General features: G+C 43.3%; 1 protein-coding gene across 1 annotated transcript in view; it reads right to left on the minus strand.

Annotated features, from left to right (window-relative positions):
- The window catches only part of CDH8 (cadherin 8), a 521,626-nt gene that overhangs the window by 285,630 nt on the left and 211,520 nt on the right, over window positions 1–24,476 (minus strand). The window lies entirely within an intron of this gene.

Raw genomic sequence — 24,476 nt, forward strand, 5'->3', positions numbered from 1 at the left:
TGTGAATTTGCTTTTTGCTCCCTCTAGTGGTTACTAGTTTTTTGACTCTGGTTTTTCTGTCATTCCTTTTATCCGCACCTGGGTCGTTAGTTAGGGGTGTTGCTATATAAGCTCCCTGGACCTTCAGTTCAATGCCTGGCATCGTAGTTATCAGAGCTAGTCTGCTGTGCTCTTGTCTACTGATCCTGGTTCCAGTTATATCAGCTAAGTCTGCCTTTTGCTTTTTGCTATTTGTTTGGGTTTTGTATTTTTGTCCAGCTTGTTCCAAATCTGTATCCTGACCTTTGCTGGTAGCTCTAGGGGGCTGGTGTTCTCCCCCCGGACCGTTAGACGGTTCGGGGGTTCTTGAATTTCCAGTGTGGATTTTGATAGGGTTTTTGTTGACCATATAAGTTACCTTTCTTTATTCTGCTATCAGTAAGCGGGCCTCTCTGTGCTAAACCTGGTTCATTTCTGTGTTTGTCATTTCCTCTTACCTCACCGTCATTATTTGTGGGGGGCTTCTATCCAGCTTTGGGGTCCCCTTCTCTGGAGGCAAGAAAGGTCTTTGTTTTCCTCTACTAGGGGTAGCTAGATTCTCCGGCTGGCGCGTGTCATCTAGAATCAACGTAGGAATGATCCCCGGCTACTTCTAGTGTTGGCGTTAGGAGTAGATATATGGTCAACCCAGTTACCACTGCCCTATGAGCTGGATTTTTGTATTCTGCAGACTTCCACGTTCCTCTGAGACCCTCGCCATTGGGGTCATAACACACGGCTCTGCTCCGTACACATTGTACACGCTGCTCCACTCCATATACCTTGCACACACATGGCTCCGCTCCGTACACCTCATACACATACGGCTCCTCTCCATACATCTCGTACACACACGGCTCCACTCCGTACACCTCGTACACACATGGCTCCGCTCCATACACGTCGTACACACACGACTGCGCTCCATACACCTTGCACATGCGGCTCTGCTCCGTACACCTCGTACACACACAGCTCCGCTCCGTACACCTCATACACACACGACTGCATTCCATACACCTTGCACATGTGGCTCCGCTCCGTACACCTCGTACACACACGACTGCGCTCCATACACCTTGCACATGCGGCTCCGCTCCGTACACCTCATACACACACGACTGCGCTCCATGCACCTTGCACATGTGGCTCCGCTCCATACACCTCGTAAACACACGACTGCGCTCCATACACCTAGCACATGCGGCTCCTTTCCGAACACCTCATACACATACGGCTCCACTCCGTACACATCATACACACACGGCTCCACTCCGTACACCTCGCACACACACGGCTCCACTCCGTACTCCTCGTACACACACGGCTCCGCTCCGTACACATTGCACACGCTGCTCCACTCCATATACCTTGCACACACACGGCTCCGCTCCGTACACCTCATACACATACGGCTCCTCTCCATACATCTCGTACACACACGGCACCACTCCGTACACCTCGTACACACACGGCTCCACTCCGTACACCTCGTACACACATGACTCCGCTCCATAAACCTTGCACATGTGGCTCCGCTCCATACACCTCGTAAACACACGACTGCGCTCCATACACCTAGCACATGCGGCTCCTTTCCGAACACCTCATACACACACGGCTCCACTCCGTACACCTCATACACACACGGCTCCACTCAGTACACCTCACACACACACAGCTCCACTCCGTACACCTCGTAAACACACGGCTCCGCTCCGTACACATTGCACACACTGCTCCACTCCATATACCTTGCACACACACAGCTCCGCTCCGTACACCTCATACACATACGGCTCCTCTCCATACATCTCGTACACACACGGCACCACTCCGTACACCTCGTACACACACGGCACCACTCCGTACACCTCGTACACACATGACTCCGCTCCATAAACCTTGCACATGTGGCTCCGCTCCATACACCTCGTAAACACACGACTGCGCTCCATACACCTAGCACATGCGGCTCCTTTCCGAACACCTCATACACACATGGCTCCACTCCGTACACCTCATACACACACGGCTCCACTCAGTACACCTCACACACACACAGCTCCACTCCGTACACCTCGTAAACACACGGCTCCGCTCCGTACACATTGCACACACTGCTCCACTCCATATACCTTGCACACACACAGCTCCGCTCCGTACACCTCATACACATACGGCTCCTCTCCATACATCTCGTACACACACGGCACCACTCCGTACACCTCGTACACACACGGCTCCACTCCATACACCTCGTACACACACGACTCCGCTCCATACACCTTGCACATGCGGCTCCGCTCCGTACACCTCATACACACACGGCTCCTCCCCATACACCTTGTACACACACGGCTCCACTCCATACACTTCGTACACACACGGCTCCGCTCCATACACCTTATACACACACGGCTCCGCTCCGTACACCTCATACACACATGGCTCCTCTCCATACATCTCGTACACACACGGCTCCACTCCGTACACCTCGTACACACATGGCTCCGCTCCATACACGTCGTACACACACGGCTGCGCTCCATACACCTTGCACATGCGGCTCCGCTCCGTACACCTCGTACACACACAGCTCCGCTCCGTACACCTCATACACACACGACGGCGCTCCATACACCTTGCACATGCGGCTCCACTCCGTACACCTCGTACACACACGACTGCGCTCCATACACCTTGCACATGCGGCTCCACTCCGTACACCTCATACACACACGACTGCGCTCCATACACCTTGCACATGAGGCTCCGCTCCATACACCTCGTAAACACACGACTGCGCTCCATACACCTAGCACATGCGGCTCCTTTCCGAACACCTCATACACACACGACTCCACTCCGTACACGTCATACACACACGGCTCCACTCCGTACACCTCGCACACACACGGCTCCACTCCGTACACCTCGTACACACACGGCTCTGCTCCGTACACATTGTACACGCTGCTCCACTCCATATACCTTGCACACACATGGCTCCGCTCCGTACACCTCATACACATACGGCTCCTCTCCATACATCTCGTACACACACGGCACCACTCCATACACCTCGTACACACACGGCTCCACTCCGTACACCTCGTACACACACGACTCCGCTCCATACACCTTGCACATGCGGCTCCGCTCTGTACACCTCGTACACACAAGGCTCCGCTCCGTACACCTCATACACACACGGCTCCTCCCCATAAACCTCGTAACATACGGCTCCACTCCGTACACTTCGTACACACACGGCTCTGCTCCATACACCTTATACACACACGGCTCTGCTCCGTACACCTCATACACACACGGCTGCTCTCCATACATCTCGTACACACACGGCTCAGCTCCATTCACCTTATACACACACGGCTCTGCTCCGTACACCTCATACACACACGGCTGCTCTCCATTCATCTCGTACACACATGGCTCCACTCCGTACACACACGGCTCAGCTCCATACACCTTATACACACACGGCTCTGCTCCGTACACCTCATACACACACGACTGCTCTCCATTCATCTCGTACACACACGGCTCCACTCCGTACACACACGGCTCAGCTCCATACACCTTATACACATGGCTCCGCTCCGTACACCTCGTACACACACGGTTCTGCTCCATACACCTCATACACACACGGCTCCGCTCCATACACATTGCACATGCTGCTCCACTCCGTATACCTTGTACACACATGGCTCTGTTCCGCACACCTCGTACACATGCTGCTACGCTCCGTACACCTCGTACACATGGCTCCGTACACGTCTTACACACACGACTCTGCTCCATACACCTTTCACACACTACTCCGATCCATACACCTTGTACACACACGGCTCTGCTACATCCACACTGTTAACACCTCCTGACCTCACACACATTCTTACCTTCCAGCGTCATGACAACCAGCAGAGTCCTGTACATGGAGGTCCTCCTGATCATGTGACCCCCTGACTCCTCCCATCCTGTGACTTCATCACAGGTCCTGAGCCTGTGCACACAGAGCAGCCAATATGCTGCAGTTCTCTGCGGGACGGGTGCAGGGGCTCAGGGAGCTGACCGGGTGATATACACACCTCCCAACCAGTGCGTGACAGTAATGTCCCACCCGGGATCATGGGGCTGACTGTCAAAATCGGGACAGTCCCGCTGGATCCGGGATGGTTGGGAGGTATGCAGTTAATTGTCCTCATACATGCTCTCATGGCTGTGCGCATCGCACTGCGACCTATTGTTTCCTGTCTGCGGGTGGGCATCTTTACGGTGTGTGCACCGCTTGGTGGGCTCTCCCCTGGTGTGCGTGCACTTCCCGTGACGCCCTATCTGCAGTTCAGGACCTGACGGCCGCAGTGCACATGTGCCGACTCTAGCTGTCCTGATTGGCCGTTTCTGGACATGTGACTAAGTTCATGGGGTTATTAGAAGGTCCTGCAGGGACCTGAGACACTCCCTTGAGAAAGTGGCCTCTAGCTGCCGCGAAATGCGCGTCGTGACCCTCCATCCACCCCCTCCTTTTTCCACTCATCTGTTAGTAAGCGCTGCATTTCTTGCCATGCACTATTGCACCTTAGATGTTAGATAGACGGGTGTAACTTTATTCCCGATCATCTGGTTCATGCATGCTGCTTCCCTGACGTCCATGTTTGGACACACTATCTTTTCCCTGAGTTACGGTCTTTGGACCTTTATTTATTTATTTTTCCAGGGACTGAAGTGTATATGTGAGGTGGGGATAGGTGTGGGTGGGGTTCATAACAGTCTGCATTGTTTTTTGCTGTTCTATATATTGTTGTGACATTTTACCTTTTCTATGATATAATACAATGATATGATATATTTTAGATATAATCAGTTTGCTCTTTTTGTCCTCCTGCTGTTATCTATTCAATGACCAACTAGACCAGAAGTCTCAAACTGCATTTCTCAAGGGCTGCAAACAGGTCATGTTTTCAGGATTTCCTTGTACTGCACAGGTGATAATTTAATCACCTACACATAATGATTACAGCACCTTGTGCAATGCTAAGGAAATCTTGAAAAGGGGGTTTGCAGCGACAGAGAGGCTTGTGCAAAGCCTGTTCATGGAAACCTTATTGAAATTTGCCAGACTCTAACAAACATAACGAACAGAACTATTTTATATTACACCTATTGTCAATAGCCTACATATTAAAAATTTTATTTCCGAACTTGATGATTTTAGATGTATATCCTTACTATCCCTGATATCCATTGTATAGAAGGATCTGGCATTATTTCACGATAGGCTGCAGTCAAGTCTTTCATTAGTTAATTATCCTCTCCCCACTGAGATCACATACATGCACTGGTGCAGACCTAGTGACACATTCCCTTTAAAAAGCATGGTACTCTCCGCAATTGTCTGGCATTATAATAAATATTTATACAATATAACATCCTGATGATGAGATAACAAGAGGCAAAGAGACAAATTCTGCATGAAACATTTAAGGTTAAGTACATTGCAATTTGTTATTTTCACAAATAGGAGTAAAATTGCCCTTTATTAAGAAGGATAGGAAACTGTTCTAAGAGCATTTTATTTTACAAAAATAGCGCAACCCCTGGCTGTATCTGGTATTGCAGGTCATGATTATTTGAAAGGGTTGTACTATAGACTATACATATCCCCGATCCAAAAGATCGGTGATAAATGCATGATGGCTGAAGGTTTGGCAGCTGAGATCTTTACTTATCCCAAGAATAAGGGGCCCAAAGTCCCCTATGTGAATGATGTTATGAGTGTTAGATACTTTCCCATGGAAACTATGCACTGTGGACCTACGGCAAGGGAGCGCCTGAAGTGTTATCTTCTGACACTGTAAATTCAACAAATTTTCCACAAGCCACTATGTAGCGTGAAATCTACTGTGCTTTCACACCAAGGGAACTTAGCCTTACTGAGCATGTGCAACCATATCTCCACTCACTGCCCATAAGGTTGAACACACTCAACAACATTTAGAGACAATTATTCTTGCGATCGGTGGAGAGCAACATGGTCAGACCTCTAATAGTAGAACCTTGGAATTAACATGGTGACAACTGCTATAAGTTAAAGGGAATCTATGTGCAGGTTTTTCTATGTAACCTGACAGCAGTATGATGTAGGGGCTAAGACCCTGATTACAGCGATGTGTCACTTGCTGCGCTGCTTGCTACCATTTTAATACAATCACAGTTTTCTCTGTTGCAGATCTAGCAAAGCCCCACCCACACCACTGATTGGCAGATATCTGTGTAGACTGTTTATTTACAAACAGCTGCTAATCAGTGGTGGGGGTGTGGCTACATACAGAGCAGGAGGACTAGGAGACACAAGACAACTAGTCCTGTAGTGATAATCTTCTGCTGATAAAACGTTGATTTTATTGACACAGCCTAGAAAGTGATGCATCACCGAATTCAGGGTTTCTTCCTCTACATCATGCTGCTTTCAGATTACATAGCTAAAACCGGCTGAAAGATTCCCTTTAATGAACTGGAACTCCATATATACAGTTTTCCAAGGACAGGTCTGTCGTCCAGCTTGGATCAGAAGTAATGTTTCTTTAACATCTAATTCTGAAGCTCCGTTACATGTTGAGGATCTTCTATATCATGTATTTGGATTTAAAATGACTTTTGCATGGTCCGGTTCATCCTAATTGATCTAGTACTAGTATCAGAAGATGAGTATCATCTCTGATAGTTTCTGGAGAACTGATGAGCCCATTAAAGTCACAATGACATCATAACATTACAAGAATCCATAGTGTTCGTACTATGAATTCTGTTATATTAGTTTCTCTGCTCACAGAGAGTCCTGGGCAATTATTTTCTGAGCTATTTTTCTTTCTCAGTGCCAGTACATTACATCCTTTGCAAAAAAAAAAAAAAGAAAAAAACTCTAGAAGAGCTCTCAAAAATCAGCCTGCAAAAGCTTTTATACTCTTACCTTCAACAACAGCGGGAAGCCTTTTTATATGAATATTAAGACCAAGTTTTGTCTACCTATTATTTTAAGAAAAATATGATTTTTCCTATTATCCTCCATATGCAAGAACTATATCACAGCAGGTCAATTAGAATTTAGTCCATGTAATAATCACAGTGCTGGAACTCGATTGAGCTGACATAAATACAAAGAGCTCTAATTATTATTTTTTTTTTCATTTTTAATTTTAATTTTTTTTTGTTATCTACCGACTCAGGTAAACAAAGGAAAAAATAATATGTTTGTATAGTAACTTGGAGGAGACTTGGTCAAGGTCCACTTCGACTTATCAGTTGGATTTCTCAATAGATGTCAAAAAGCTGTAATAAAAACAATAGGAAATGGAAAAAAATGAACAAATAGGTTGTAATTTTGTTCAGGCGTTTGCAATTTGTATTATTTCAGCACAGTTTGTTTTTATAAGAGTTTCTGAATGCCCAAAATATACATGTCAAGGGGTGGTATTTTTTATGACTGCAGAGACTTGCGAGCTTCCTGGGAAATAATTATGTAAATTAGCTTGCCTAAAGGAGGCAGAAAGCGAGCTCTCTAGTGACACTTTATGTTAATCACTATATTATAAGTCAACCTCCGACCATTTGACAAGTCTTAGAAAACCACTAAAGATGTTTAGGTACACCAGAGGAGAACTACACCCATCTTCAGACAACTGTTTCAGGGGTTTTGCCCTTCATCAGTGCAGAGATGGATACTGGTTGGATGTATGAGAGGTCTTTGACGGAGGTTTGGAGGAATAATGTTTCTCTTTGTGGAGACCAACATCTTGAAGCCAATGTGCTACTTCTCGGGATGGGGTTATGCAAATTAGTTCTTCTCCAGAACGAAGGTGGCTCCTTAGTAGATGCATCTGGAGATACTGATTTTTTCTAGGTATACCATCTTGGAATTAGAGATTAGTTAATCGCTTTGTGTCAAATGAAATTCACAAAATCAATTTCACTAAAAAGTTAGAATTTGCCAGAATTTGTGACATCAAGGACCTGACATTCACAGAGCATTATTAAAGATGACATATGTGCCCAGGATGGGAGGCATAAAGAATCTCATTAACTTAAAACTGCAAAGATTTAACAACCACAAGATGGATTTCATCAACCAAGGTATAATTGTAATCAGTATAATGGCACTGATCTGACACTGTCTATAGGCTACTGTTCACAATCCTTCTGACAGGTTCCCTTTAATAAGGTCCCAGATCCTGAGTCCTTTCATTTTATGTCCCCATCCTGGACTCCTATGTCAGCTGTAATAAAATCCCCATCCTGGGCCCCTTTTTTAATAATGTTCCCATCCTTGGCCTCTTCCAGTAATAATGTCAACATCCTGGGCCCCTTCCAGTAATAATGTCCCCATCCTGGGCCTTTATGCATCCCGGTGTAGGTGGCGCTACCTGTACCGCTCAGTTATTGAGCTGCATAGGATATCTTTATTGACTAAATACTTTCCATGACCTGGTACTGTACATCCATCCCCTATTGATTTGAAAATGGGGCGGATGTTCAGTACTCATCCATGGCCACCATACAGTCGATAGAGTTGTTCAGCTAAATAACTAAAGAGTTCTGACCTACAACTGAATGGTGGGGGTGCCAGGTATCGCCCACCGATCAGATATTCATGACCAATCCTAAGGATAGGCCATCACTGGTAAAGTCTCAAACAACCCCTTTATTGGTAAAATAGGCCATTTATTTTACAAGTCCTGGTGATACTGCCAATTTTGTGGACATATGGGGCAGAATTGAGCGTGGAAGATTCCAAATTGGAGATCGATATGGGAAAGTATTCAAAAGACTACCTATGAATATGTTAAAGTTGACTCAAAGTTTCACCCATTAACTTTTCTAAGGTAACTTCCTTGTTAAACATTTAAGGATAGAGAATGATTGAGATGAAAGAAATTTGATGCAGGGTTGATTCGTCAAACACCACTAATCATTTATCTTGATTCAGAGTAAGAATGCCAACTACTTGGTGATTAGATTTTTGAATAAGTGCTCTCGTTGAATAAATTGGCAATGCACTGAAAGACAAAGTCACCTCAAATGAAATTAAAACTGCAATAATCTTTAGGTAAAAGTGTAGAGGATGGATATAAATGACTCAGGTACCTCTATAAAGGACTTATAATGGGAAGGTTTTAAAGGGTGTTTCCAAATATATACATTTTATAACGTATATGTAGGCAAAATTGACCTTCAGAAAATTAAGTAACGATTAAGTAATCTAGAATACTCAGATATCCTAAATTTGAGGATAAGTGACAACCCTAGAAATATTAGAGACCCAAGAAGTTTAAATGGAGGTATAATAGGTGTACTTTTTTGGTTAGCCCACAGTGTGGAGGGACGTTGGTCTTGAAACTCCCATTATAGTCATTGATTCAGATTTGAACATCATGTCTTAGTTCCACAATCTAGAAATCCTACAAGCAGCTGATCTTTTTGGGAGAAGCTCAAAGGCTGACCCGGCAGCTTCCCTGCAACAGCCACAGCAGGAGAAATAAACAGGTAGTATTAGATAAAGATTAGATTGATGACCAGTCTTGCAATACAAGGACAATTTAAGTTCACCAGATCATGAGCAACTTCTGTAGAGTGGACCTCCCATTCTGGCTCTTAGATGGGGAACTCTCATTGGTGAACCTCCTCTATCATCTACAAATGTCCTAATAGGACACAGATGGGGGTTTGTCCAAGCAAGGAAACAACTTTAAGGCTTCAAAGTAAAATAGTTGCCAAAAATATCCAAAATGCAGATGTTTTTAAAAAAATAACCAAAGAAAGCCACTTTTACTCTATTAATCTGACAGACTTCTCTTGAGAATTGTTAAGGCTGATAAACTAATCAATAGATAACTCCACATATCTATTGAAGGTGTTTTACCGCCGAATGTACATCTATACAACCTATATAAGGATACAAAGTATCAAAAAATGCCACTCACAGAAATGTAAAATTAATTACAAATTTATTGCAAAAGGAATTATATTAAAAAACATGGATCATACAGTGACTGATACATGTCAGAGGATTCAAAGAGAGAAAATAAATCAAGTGTAGAAAAAAGGAGGTGGTAAGTGAGGTCAGACTGCGATAACAATAAAAAAAATTATATATTTGTTAAATCAAAGGTGACCGATAAAGTTAAAAATTACATGTGAAGCAAACAACTGTTAATGAAGTAACTCAGTCCATGCAAAAACAAATGCAATGTAATGCTTACCCATGGTAAAGTCAGTGGAACATGCACAATGCCACAACTGCCCCAAACGCGCGTTCACAGTTTTGTTTTCTGAAGGGAAATGTGTGATGGAGAAACTAACATTAACATGTCTCTAGCCACTATATTTATGAATACATGTTTTTTGGATATCCTTATGATCAAATGTACATCTATGCCCACGCCCTTTTCAACCCCAGGAGCGAAAGGGTCTTTTCAACATTAGAATATCAATTAGTTTTTGCCATAAGCCATTGAGATCATTTTATTATTTGAAAAGTCAGATAACGTACCTAAATACTTAACCTTGACTCTGCTGGTTACATAAAGCCGAAAGACACCAAAAGCCGTACATACACATTCTATACAGGAAAAACTAACAGAGAATTTTAAAAGCTTCATTAATATTAAATGTGTCCATGATTTATTGTTCGAGTCGTTATGAATTTTTGATACACTGATGATTCACCCATTTCTTAAAGAACATTGCGCTTCAGCCTTATAATATCTTATTCAATACTTGTCCATTACACTGTGTGCAAATAAATTCTCGGTGATCCCTGTATCCTTGATGTCTAACAGACCAGGGATTTTTTAAGCCATAAAATAATCTACAAAACAATGCAAAATCACAACGTGGATTGGCAACATCTGCTTCACTGCAAACATATTTCCTAACATCTGCCATTTTCTTCCCATCCTCTTCTTGATACAAGTTTACCCTCTGGACTAATTTTCTGCTGACCTCAGAAATATGGCCCGTTAATTAAGTCATTTTGACTTTGCATTTGTGTAAAAGGGAAATCAACTTAAGAAAATGCATTGTAGCTATGCAATACTTAAATATGGAAGTATTCCTAAAAGGATTGTTACTTGTGATTACATTGTGTCAAAGCAAATCATCAATGTGGCCTTTCTCCAAACTTGGTCATGTCTATTCAAGACTAGTGTTGAGAGATACCGTCCGATACTTGAAAGTATCGGTATCGGAAAGTATCGGCCGATACCGGCAAAGTATCGGATCCAATCCGATACCGATACCCGATACCAATACAAGTCAATGGGACTCAAGTATCGGACGGTATTCCTGATGGTTCCCAGGGTCTGAAGGAGAGGAAACTCTCCTTCAGGCCCTGGGAACCATATTAATGTGTAAAAGAAAGAATTAAAATAAAAAATATTGCTATACTCACCTCTCCAAGGGAACCGGCACCTTACCGAGGGAACCGGCAGCGTTCTTTGTTTAAAATTTGCGCGTTTACTTGGTTACGTGAAGTCCCGGCTTGTGATTGGTCGCGGCGGCCATGTTGCCGGGACGCGGACCAATCACAGCAAGCCGTGATGTAATTTCAGGTCCTGCAGGATTTTAAAATTACGTCCCGGCCTTGTGATTGGTTGCGCCGCAGTCACATGGGCGACGCAACTAATCACAAGCCGTGACGTCACGGGAGGCTGGACACGCGCGTATTTTAAAATGCGCGCTTGTCCAGCCTCCCGTGACGTCCCGGCTTGTGATTGGTTGCATCGCGGTCAACCAATCACAAGCCGGGAGGCTGGACGCGCGCATTTTAAAATGTGCGCGTGTCCAGCCTCCCGTGACGTCACGGCTTGTGATTGGTCGCGGCGGCCATGTTGCCGGGACGCGGACCAATCACAGCAAGCCGTGACGTAATTTCAGGTCCTGCAGGATTTTAAAATTACGTTCCGGCGTTGTGATTGGTCCGTGTCCCGGCAACATGGCCGCCGCGACCAATCACAAGCCGGGACGTCACGGGAGGCTGGACACGCGCGCATTTTAAAATGTGCGCGTGTCCAGCCTCCCGTGACGTCCCGGCTTGTGATTGGTTACGTCGCCCATGTGACCACGACGCGCCCAATCACAACGCCGGAACGTAATTTTAAAATCCTGCAAGGACCTGAAATTACGTCACGGCTTGCTGTGATTGGTCCGCGTCCCGGCAACATGGCCGCCGCGACCAATCACAAGCCGGGACTTCACGTAACCAAGTAAACGCGCGAATTTTAAACAAACAACGCTGCCGGTTCCCTCGCTGAGGTCCGGGCTGCGTCGGAGAGGTGAGTATAGCAATATTTTTTATTTTAATTCTCTCTTTTACACATTATTACATTAATGTTGTTTCGATACCCGATACCCGATACCACAAAAGTATCGGATCTTGGTATCGGAATTCCGATACAGCAAGTATCGGCCGATACCCGATACTTGCAGTATCGGAATGCTCAACACTATTCAAGACGTAATGAGAGGGGGAAAAAACACTATCCATCTTCCCAGGCTCATTAATGTATGAGATTCCACCACTACTTATACTTACACTGATCACATAAAAGGGATTCCTGAGTCAAATCTGTGAAAGATGGGGGTCCCGCTCATAAGACCCCAGAGAGCATACATCCAAAGTGCTAGTGAAACACTTGTGAGCATGTGCAAACACAGCTCCATTTGCTGTTTATTTGATTGGTGGTTGCACATACTTATTGCCAATCCTTTCACATTTTAGGACCCGAGTTTGCCAAGGATTTAACAGCTGGACCCCTCCCCTAGCCTTCATACATTAGTCATTGTAATGAAAACACACACACGAGTGGACTGGGGGGATACGGATATCACCCCACCGTTATCAATCTGTGATGGAGCTTACACAGTCACAGCTCTCTGGTGCCCCCCTTACCCTCAGGTCAGTCAGGGAACTGTAGCTAGGGTAAGTAGTCGCCAGAGAGACTGCCCTATTATGTACTGGTTATCAGGGGACTCTGAAGTGAGGGCATTATATATATCACCAGTCCCAGGCCAGGAATTTATATATAAATGTCTGATCTGTCACTGCCAGGATCCCCCTATAACACCAGAATGGTATGCTGCCACCAGTTCCTCGTTATATAATATATAAGCCCGATCCGTTTACAAGCTTATTTTGGGTTAGAAACCAACCCCAGGTAGTGTATACAGTAAGTACTAGCCGAACTCACGGATGTGGGAAATCGGGTTTCAAGATAAAAGAGCAGTCCAAAATGAATTGATATTTTAATTGCCGAAAGGCGCACTAGAAACTACAAATATATACAGAGTATTATACAGATAATACAGCCAGAGGTACAGATAAAAATTAGGGTATGGATTGGGAATAGCAGTTAGCTGTAGGTGTTGGAGTTATCGTGTCCAAAGGTACCTCCTTGGTTCCTGGTACATCACCACAGGTAACGTGACGTGGCTTACAATGCAGAACAAAGACTGCTGAAAGTGTGTAGCCAGCTTTTAACCCTTAGCGCGCCCCATCCTATATTTGCCATCGCCACTTTGGGTTGTACTGAATTCTACTCCCTTGACCTCCTTGCTGAAATAATTGCCAATATCTAGGATGGGTTATAACTTCCCAGGGGGAGGTCCAAACGGGAAGACTGATGTCTCAATGGATTCATTGGGGCTGGACCAACACAGATACTCCAAACTTGGGTCGGCCAAGTGGCTCTGGAGAGCCAGTCTTGATAGCTTGTAATCCGGGACTGCTAGAGAGATATGGAATGCAGGGGTACATGCAGGGGGCTCCCAGGATTCTGGCGGTATAGCAGACATAACCCTGAGATGCACGGTACGCTCATAATTCATCTCTAGATGTTGGAGACGCTGGGTCTGGCTTTCATAGTACATGATTCATCTCTAGGTGTCAGTGATGTTCGGTCTAGAGTCTGCTTTGATGTTGGCTGCTTTGCACAAAAGACAGCAGGGGGTCCTAGCACTGCTCCTCCCTGGCCTTCATTAACACATGGCCTCTAATTCTCTGGCCAAATGGTAAATGTCCTGCTCTGGTGGGAATCTTTGTGCTTTTCCCATGGGTGGGGGCCACATTTCTGGAGTGGTGGGAGATCTCCTGAATCTATGGGGCCTGAATTCATAAATCCAAAATGAAGTCTCCCTTGTTCCTCACAGTCATCCATTCTGCAGATAGTTGATATATGTGGAACAATCTCTGTAGTCAAGAATTGTGGAACAATGTATGATAGATGATAGATAGATAGATAGATAGATAGATAGATAGATAGATAGATAGATAAGAAAAATTGGCAGCACTACCTAAAAAAAAGGGTGCAATAAAACCTGTAAAGGTGATGTCCAAACCTCCAAAAGAGAAAATCAGAAAAAAACAGGTAGCACTCCAAAAATTAAAGTGAAAAATCGTGGCTTTACTGATCCATTAGTGCCAACGTTTCAGCAGATTTCTCTGCTTTTCTCAAGCTTGAGAAAGGCAGAGAAATCTGCCGAAACATTGCTGCTAATGGATCAGTAAAGTCACGGTTTTCACATAAATTTTTTGAGTGCTGTCTGTTTTTTACTGATTTTTTAGTTAGATTGATAGATAATAGATGTATGATAGATAGATAGATAGATAGATAGATAGATAGATAGATAGATAGATAGATAGATAGATTTTTACTTTCAGGGACAGTTTTTACTATCAGCGGTCTATCTATCTATTATCTATCTATTATCCATCTAAGTATCAATTATCTATATATCTATTATCTATCTATCATCTATCTCTTTATATATCTATTATCTCTCTATCTTTCATTTTTCTAATACATTTTACAACATGAAACACATATTTTCCACTTCAATTTTCTTTCACACAGTGGAACTTTCTGATTAAAATATATAGGTGGATATTTATGTTTTTCCATGTCTGCCTCTTATTATATGTGTCATTAATCAACAAGCAAAAATTGCAGCAGATGTTTGCACAGGAATACACTGGGAGTCAATTAAATGTTATAAAACAGAACACTTCAGCCCCATCTGAATGTGAACAACAACACCTTACTTACAGATGAAATGGTTGAGAACTAACCCTCGCCTAATGAAGCATCTCTGAAACATTTAAATAGTGCGAGCACTTATGTTTCAATCACAACAGTTCCTCACTTACTGTTCAATTAAAATGGAGAATGCAAATGAGGTAAATAATTGAAATAACTATCCTCAACAAATAACTATTGGTGGGGGGTGAAGGATTTAAAGGGAGTCTGAAGAAGCATGTTTTGATGGTGCAGCCATTAAAATTTAACTTTTGATAGATAGATACAGTTCAAACCAGCAGTTTCCATCCACTATATAAAAAGACACATCTGCATGTTTTTCTCAATATCTGACATGAAATCAGAATAAACCTTTCCCGTTTTACGTCAACTAGGATTACTATAATTATTAACCCCTTCCCAACCCATGACGCCACGTCGGTGCCAATCCGACCTGTGACGCCTATGTGGCGTCATGGAATGATCGCGTCCCTGCAGATCGGGTGAAAGGGTTAACTCCAATTTCACCCGATCTGCAGGGACAGGGGGAGTGGTACTTCAGCCCAGTGGAGGTGGCTTCACACCCCCTTGGCTACGATCACTCTAATTGGCTGTTGAAAGTGAAACAGCCAATCAGAGCGATTTGTAATATTTCACCTATAAAAATGGTGAAATATTACAATCCAGCCATGGCCGATGCTGCAATAGCAGCTCCGCTCCCACGTCCTCCTGTCCGCTCCCCCCGTACTTCGATCCACCCCCCTGTGCTCCGATCCCCCCCCCCGTGCTCCGATCTCCCCCCCCTCATACTTACCGAGCCTCACGGTGTCCGTCCGTCTTCTTCATGGGCGCCACCATCTTCCAAAATGGCGGGCGCATGCGCAGTGCGCCCGCCGAATCTGCCGGCTGGGTTGTGATTAGGTTTATGGCTAGAGTTGGGATTAGGGTTAGGGGTGTGTTGGGGTTAGTGTTGGAGTTAGAATTGAGGGGTTTCCACTGTTTAGGCACAACAGGGGTCTCCAAACGCAACATGGCGCCACCATTGATTCCAGCCAATCTTGCGTTCAAAAAGTCAAATGGTGCTACCTCCCTTCCGAGCCCTGACGTGCGCCCAAACAGTGGTTTACCCCCACATATGGGGTACCAGCATACTGAGGACAAACTGGGCAACAAATATTGGGGTCCAATTTCTCCTGTTATCCTTGCGAAAATAAAAAATTGCTTGCTAATACATAATTTTTGAGGAATTAAAAATTATTTTTATTTTCATGGCTCTGCGTTGTAAACATCTATGAAGCACTTTGGGGTTCTAAGTGCTCACTACACATCTAGATAAGTTCCTTGGGGGGTCTAGTTTCCAAAATGGGGTTACTTGTGGGGGGGTTCTACTGTTTAGGCACATCAGGGGCTCTGCAAATGGAATGTGACGCCCGCAGACCACTCCATCAAAGTCTGCATTTCAAAACGTCACTACTTCCCTTCCGAGCCCCGACTTGTGCCCAAACAGTGGTTTACCCCAACATATGGGGTAACGGTGTACTCAGGACAAACTGGGCAACAACTATTGGGGTCCAATTTCTCCTGTTACCCTTGATAAAATAAAAAATTCCGGGCTAAAAATCATTTATGAGGAAAGAAAAATTATTTTTTTATTTTCACGGCTCTGCGTTATAAACTTCTGTGAAGCACCTGGGGGTTTAAAGTGCTCACTATGCATCTAGATAAGTTCCTTGTGGGGGTCTAGTTTCCAAAATGGGGTCACTTGTAGGGGAGCTCCAATGTTTAGGCACACAGGGGCTCTCCAAATGCGACATGGTGTCCGCTAACGATTGGAGCTAATTTTCCCATTCAAAAAGTCAAATGGCGCGCCTTCCATTCCGAGCCTTGCCGTGCACCCAAACAGTGGTTTACCCCCACATATGAGGTATCGGCGTACTCAGGAGAAATTGCCCAACAAATTTTAGGATCCATTTTATCCTGTTGCCCATGTCAAAATGAAAAAATTGAGGCTAAAATAATTTTTTTGTAATTTTTTTGTGAAAAAAAAGTACTTTTTCATTTTTACGGATCAATTTGTGGAGCACCTGGGGGTTTAAAGTGCTCACTATGCATCTAGATAAGTTCCTTGTGGGGGTCTAGTTTCCAAAATGGGGTCACTTGTAGGGGAGCTCCAATGTTTAGGCACACAGGGGCTCTCCAAACGCGACATGGTGTCCGCTAACGATTGGAGCTAATTTTCCATTCAAAAAGTCAAATGGCGCGCCTTCCATTCCGAGCCTTGCCGTGCACCCAAACAGTGGTTTACCCCCACATATGAGGTATCAGTGTACTCAGGACAAATTGTACAACAACGTTCGTGGTCCAGTTTCTCCTTTTACCCTTGGGAAAATAAAAAAATTGTTGCTAAAAGATCTTTTTTGTGACTAAAAAGTTAAATGTTCATTTTTTCCTTCCATGTTGCTTCTGCTGCTGTGAAACACCTGAAGGGTTAATCAATTTCTTGAATGTGGTTTTGAGCACCGTGAGGGGTGCAGTTTTTAGAATGGTGTCACTTTTGGGTATTTTCAGCCATATAGAACCCTCAAACTGACTTCAAATGTGAGGTGGTCCCTAAAAAAAATGGTTTTGTAAATTTTGTTGTAAAAATGAGAAATCACTGGTCAAATTTTAACCCTTATAACTTCCTAGCAAAAAAAAAAAATTGTTTCCAAAATTGTGCTGATGTAAAGTAGACATGTGGGAAATGTTATTTATTAACTATTTTTTGTCACATAACTCTCTGGTTTAACAGAATAAAAATTCAAATTGTGAAAATTGCGAAATTTTCAAAATTTTCGTCAAATTTCCATTTTTTTCACAAATAAACTCAGAAATTATCTACCTAAATTTACCACTATCATGAAGCCCAATATGTCATGAAAAAAACAATCTCAGAATCGCTAGGATCTGTTGAAGCGTTCCTGAGTTATTACCTCATAAAGGGACACTGGTCAGAATTGCAAAAAATGGCCAGGTCATTAAGGTCAAAATAGGCTGGGTCATGAAGGGGTTAATATTTGCTAAATGCCAGAATAATGAGAGAGAGAATGTTTTAAGTCATTTTTATTACTTACTGCAAAGTCAAAATTTACATACGCTAAGATTACTATGCCTTTATATAATTCTAGACTGCCCATATGATGATGTCAGGGGTTTGCAATCTTCTGATAAGGTTTTTTTGGCAACATATGAGTTAATTAGAGACACACCTGTGGATGGATTTTAATGCACACCTGAAAGACTCTGCTTCTTTGTTATCATCATTTGAAAGTCTAAAGAAATCAGCCAAGATATCAGGGAGAGAATTGTGGACTTGCACAAGACTGGCTCATCCTTGGGTACAATTTCAAGATACCCGAAGGTGCCTCGTTCATCTGTACAAACAATTACATGCAAGTACAAACAAGATGGGAATGTCCAGCCATCATACCGCTCAGGAAAGAGACAGGTTCTGTGTCCCAGAGATGAACTTGCTTTGGTCCGACATGTGCATATCAGCCCAAGGACAAAAGCAAAAGACTTTGTGAAGATGATGGTGGAAGCGGGTAAGATTGTGTCAATATTCACAGTGAAACAAGTACTGTATCAACATGGGCTGAAAGGCCACTCTGCTGGGAAGAAGCCATTACTGCAAAAGAAACATAGAAAGCCAGATTGTTTGCAAATACACACAGGAACACAGACCTTAATTTTTGGAGATGTGCTGAGGTCTGATGAAACTACATTTTTTGGGTATAATGACCATCGTTATGTTTGGAGGAAAAAGGTAGAAGCTTGGAAGCCTAAGAACACCATCCCAACTGTGAAACACGGTGGAGACAGCATCATGTTGTGGGGTTGTTTTGCTGCAGGAGGGTCTGGTGCACTTGAAAAATATATGACATCTTGAGAAAAGAAGGTTATGTGGCAATACTTAAGCAACATCTCAAGACATCAGCTAGGAAGTTAAAGCTTGGGCTGAAATGGGTCTTCCAAATGGACAATGACCCGAAGCACACTGCCAAAATGGTAACAAAGTCGCTTAAGGATAACAAAGTCAATGTTTTGAAGTGGCCATCACAAAGCCCTGATCTTAATCCTGTTGAAAATGTATGGGCAAAGCTGAAAAGATCAATGCGAGCAAGGCAATCTACAAACCTGGATCAGTTACACCAGTTGTCAGGAGGAATGGGCCCAAATTCTGACCAACTATTGTGAGAAGCTTGTGGAAGGAGATCCCAAATATTTCACACAAAACATTCAGTTTAAAGCCAATGGTACCAAATACTAATGAAATGTATGCACACTTTTGACTTTGTAGTAAGTAGTAAAAATGCCTTAAAACATTCTCTCTCTCTCATTATTCAGGCATTTGGCAAATAATAATAATTATGGTAATCCTAATTGACCAAAAAAGGGAAAGGTTTATTCTGATTTCATGTTAGATATTGAGAAAAACATGCATATGGTTCTTTATATTGTGTATGGAAACTAGTGTTGAGCGATACCGTCCGATACTTGAAAGTATTGGTATCGGATAGTATCGGCCGATACCCGAAAAGTATCGGATATCGCCGATACCGATACCCGATACCAATACAAGTCAATGGGACACCAAGTATCGGAAGGTATCCTGTATGGTTCCCAGGGTCTGAAGGAGAGGAAACTCTCCTTCAGGCCCTGGGATCGATATTAATGTGTAAAATAAAGAATAAAAAAAAAATATTGCTATACTCACCTCTCCGACGCAGCCTGGACCTTACCGCTGTAACCGGCAGCTTCCGTTCCTAAGAATGAGCGCTTGAAAGACCTTAGAAGACCTCGCGGCTTGTGATTGGTCGCGTGGCGGTAGTGTTATATACTGCGTGGGCTGTGCTATATACTACGTGCCCTGCGTTATATACTGCATGGCCTGTGTTATATACTACGTGGGCTGTGTGCTTCTGTTATATACTGCATGGCTGCTATATACTGTGTGGGCCGTGTTATATAGTACGTGGGCTGTGTTATATACTGTTTGGGTTGTGTTATTTATTGCATGGCCACTGTTATATACTGCGTGGCCTCTACAATATGTATGTTTGTATATAGCAGCCACATAGTATTTGTCTGCTATATACTACATGGCTCCTATATACAACATGGCCTGTGCTATATACTATGTGGCTGCTATATACATACATACATACATACATATTCTAGAATACCCAATGCATTAGAATCGGGCCACCATCTAGTAAAGTACGGTATATGGCAGAATGTTTCTCTATATGGGGTGAGTTGAAGAAGATAGGGACATCTGGGATAGATCATCATGTGTGGGGTCCAACACTCAACACTTCCACCAAACAACTGTTACCAGGTCCCATGAGGCAATCAGACGTGCACAATGCATAGAACCAGAAAACCACAGCTTCATAAACTAGTGGCCATTCTTATGTACTGCAGCTTGGCTCCCATTCATTCCAATAGTACAATGTAGACTTCACTGTTTATGTGTCATGCACAATGTGGGAAAGACTAAGTGCAACACAAAGAGATGACAGGTAGGGAGCCCAACACTAGGGAAAAGGGGAGTGGAGATGCACCTGGGGGTTTAAAGTGCTCACTATGCATCTAGATAAGTTCCTTGTGGGGGTCTAGTTTCCAAAATGGGGTCACTTGTAGGGGAGCTCCAATGTTTAGGCACACAGGGGCTCTCCAAACGCGACATGGTGTCCGCTAACGATTGGAGCTAATTTTCCATTCAAAAAGTCAAATGGCGCGCCTTCCATTCCGAGCCTTGCCGTGCACCCAAACAGTGGTTTACCCCCACATATGAGGTATCAGTGTACTCAGGACAAATTGTACAACAACGTTCGTGGTCCAGTTTCTCCTTTTACCCTTGGGAAAATAAAAAAATTGTTGCTAAAAGATCTTTTTTGTGACTAAAAAGTTAAATGTTCATTTTTTCCTTCCATGTTGCTTCTGCTGCTGTGAAACACCTGAAGGGTTAATCAATTTCTTGAATGTGGTTTTGAGCACCGTGAGGGGTGCAGTTTTTAGAATGGTGTCACTTTTGGGTATTTTCAGCCATATAGAACCCTCAAACTGACTTCAAATGTGAGGTGGTCCCTAAAAAAAATGGTTTTGTAAATTTTGTTGTAAAAATGAGAAATCACTGGTCAAATTTTAACCCTTATAACTTCCTAGCAAAAAAAAAAAATTGTTTCCAAAATTGTGCTGATGTAAAGTAGACATGTGGGAAATGTTATTTATTAACTATTTTTTGTCACATAACTCTCTGGTTTAACAGAATAAAAATTCAAATTGTGAAAATTGCGAAATTTTCAAAATTTTCGTCAAATTTCCGTTTTTTTCACAAATAAACTCAGAAATTATCTACCTAAATTTACCACTATCATGAAGCCCAATATGTCATGAAAAAAACAATCTCAGAATCGCTAGGATCTGTTGAAGCGTTCCTGAGTTATTACCTCATAAAGGGACACTGGTCAGAATTGCAAAAAATGGCCAGGTCATTAAGGTCAAAATAGGCTGGGTCATGAAGGGGTTAATATTTGCTAAATGCCAGAATAATGAGAGAGAGAATGTTTTAAGTCATTTTTATTACTTACTGCAAAGTCAAAATTTACATACGCTAAGATTACTATGCCTTTATATAATTCTAGACTGCCCATATGATGATGTCAGGGGTTTGCAATCTTCTGATAAGGTTTTTTTGGCAACATATGAGTTAATTAGAGACACACCTGTGGATGGATTTTAATGCACACCTGAAAGACTCTGCTTCTTTGTTATCATCATTTGAAAGTCTAAAGAAATCAGCCAAGATATCAGGGAGAGAATTGTGGACTTGCACAAGACTGGCTCATCCTTGGGTACAATTTCAAGATACCCGAAGGTGCCTCGTTCATCTGTACAAACAATTACATGCAAGTACAAACAAGATGGGAATGTCCAGCCATCATACCGCTCAGGAAAGAGACAGGTTCTGTGTCCCAGAGATGAACTTGCTTTGGTCCGACATGTGCATATCAGCCCAAGGACAAAAGCAAAAGACTTTGTGAAGATGATGGTGGAAGCGGGTAAGATTGTGTCAATATTCACAGTGAAACAAGTACTGTATCAACATGGGCTGAAAGGCCACTCTGCTGGGAAGAAGCCATTACTGCAAAAGAAACATAGAAAGCCAGATTGTTTGCAAATACACACAGGAACACAGACCTTACAACACAAAGAGATGACAGGTAGGGAGCCCAACACTAGGGAAAAGGGGAGTGGAGATGCCTAGGCAGATCTAAAGTTACCCTGTCTGCCCTAAATGTCATTATATAGGTTCTGCACCTATCAGCGAGTAGGAACCTAATCCTTGCCTGACCCTGGCAACAAGCCCTACTTAGGGAAGGACGGGGTGCCACTAGTCAATCCCCACTACAGCTAAAGACAGAAGAAATAGACAAACGAGGGGAACACTTATCTTGAATTGACTTAGCGAGAAAACACAAATGTCCTTCAGCAGCACCAAAGAGGAAGATAACTGACTGCTATAGCTCCAAGCATCAACAGGGTTCCAGATGTGTCAATTAACCCCTTCATGACCGTGGGATTTTCCATTTTTCCGTATTCGTTTTTCACTCCCCTCCTTCCCAGAGCCATAACTTTTTTATTTTTCCGTCAATTTGGCCATGTGAAGGCTTATTTTTTGCGGGACGAGTTGTACTTTTGAATGACATCATTGGTTTTACCATGTCATGTACTAGAAAACGGGAAAAAAATTCCAAGTGCGGTGAAATTGCAAAAAAAGTGCAATCCCACACTTGTTTTTTGCTTGGCTTTTTTGCTAGGTTCACTACATGCTAAAACTGACCTGCCATTATGATTCTCCAGGTCATTACGAGTTCATAGACACCTAACATGACTAGGTTATTTTTTACCTAAGTGGTGAAAAAAATTCCAAACTTTGCTAAAAAAAAAAAAAAAAAAATTGTGCCATTTTCCGATAGTCGTAGTGTCTCCATTTTTCATGATCTGGGGTCAGTTGAGGGCTTATTTTTTGCGTGCCGAGCTGGCGTTTTTAATGATACCATTTTGGTGCAGATATGTTCTTTTGATCGCCCGTTATTGGATTTTAATGCAATGTCAGGGCGACCAAAAAAACTTAATTCTGGCGTTTCGGATTTTTTTCTCATTACGCCGTTTAGCGATCAGGTTAGTGCTTTTTTTTATTGATAGATCGGGCTATTCTGAACACGGCAATACCAAATATGTGTAGGTTTGATTTTTTTATTGATTTATTTTGATTGGGGCGAAAGGGGGGTGATTTAAACTTTTATGTTTTTTTAAATTTTTTTCACATTTTTTTTAACTTTTTTTTTTTTACTTTTGCCATGCTTCAATAGCCTCCATGGGAGGCTAGAAGCAGGCACAACTTGATCGCCTCTGCTACATAACAGCGATCATCAGATCGCTGCTATGCAGCAGAAAATCAGGTGTGCTGTGAGCGCCGACCACAGGGGGGCGCTCACAGCAGGCCGGCATCAGTAACCATAGAGGTCTCAAGGACCTCTATGGTTACAATACTGAAGCATCGCCGACCCCCGATCATGTGACGGGGGTCGGCGATGACGTCATTTCCGGCCGCCTGGCCAGATGCGGTAGTTAAATGCCGCTGTCTGCGTTTGACAGCGGCATTTAACTAGTTAATAGCGGCGGGTGAATCGCGATTTCACCCGCCGCTATTGCGGGCACATGTCAGCTGTTCAAAACAGCTGACATGTCCCGGCTTTGATGCGGGCTCACCGCGGAGCCCTGCATCAAAGCAGAGGACCTGACGTCGGACGTACTATCCCGTCCGACGTCAGGAAGGGGTTAAAGCCGAAGAAAGATTGCCACTGGGTCCAAAAGTAAGAAGGACTAGGAAGGCATCTGCAAATCCAACCACAGACATTCTGCAGCCAGGTGCTGTGCGACTGTCTGCAGCCTCTGACACACCCATGACAGTATGGAGCTGTGGCGATACAGACACATACAATCAAAACTTCTGGAGTTCATGGGATCTTATTATGGCTGTTTGGTAGTGGTGCTTCGTATTGCTCCCACACCTCCCAATATAATAGTGACCTATCCGAAAGGCCCAGAACAATGGGTGTGCTTTATGGATGAACTATTCTATAGGATAGGCTATCTATATCTCACTCTTGGAAGACACCCATTAAGGACAAAATATAGTTCAGTTGATTATTTTACAAAATAAATCATCCTGGCTTTTCAATTTTAGATATTTTTGCAAAAAAAGTTTTACAAAACTTTATCCAAAAACCAAGATAAAAAATATAGCAATTA

The sequence above is a fragment of the Ranitomeya variabilis genome, chromosome 2, assembly GCF_051348905.1.
Source record: "Ranitomeya variabilis isolate aRanVar5 chromosome 2, aRanVar5.hap1, whole genome shotgun sequence".
Lineage (NCBI taxonomy): Eukaryota > Metazoa > Chordata > Amphibia > Anura > Dendrobatidae > Ranitomeya > Ranitomeya variabilis.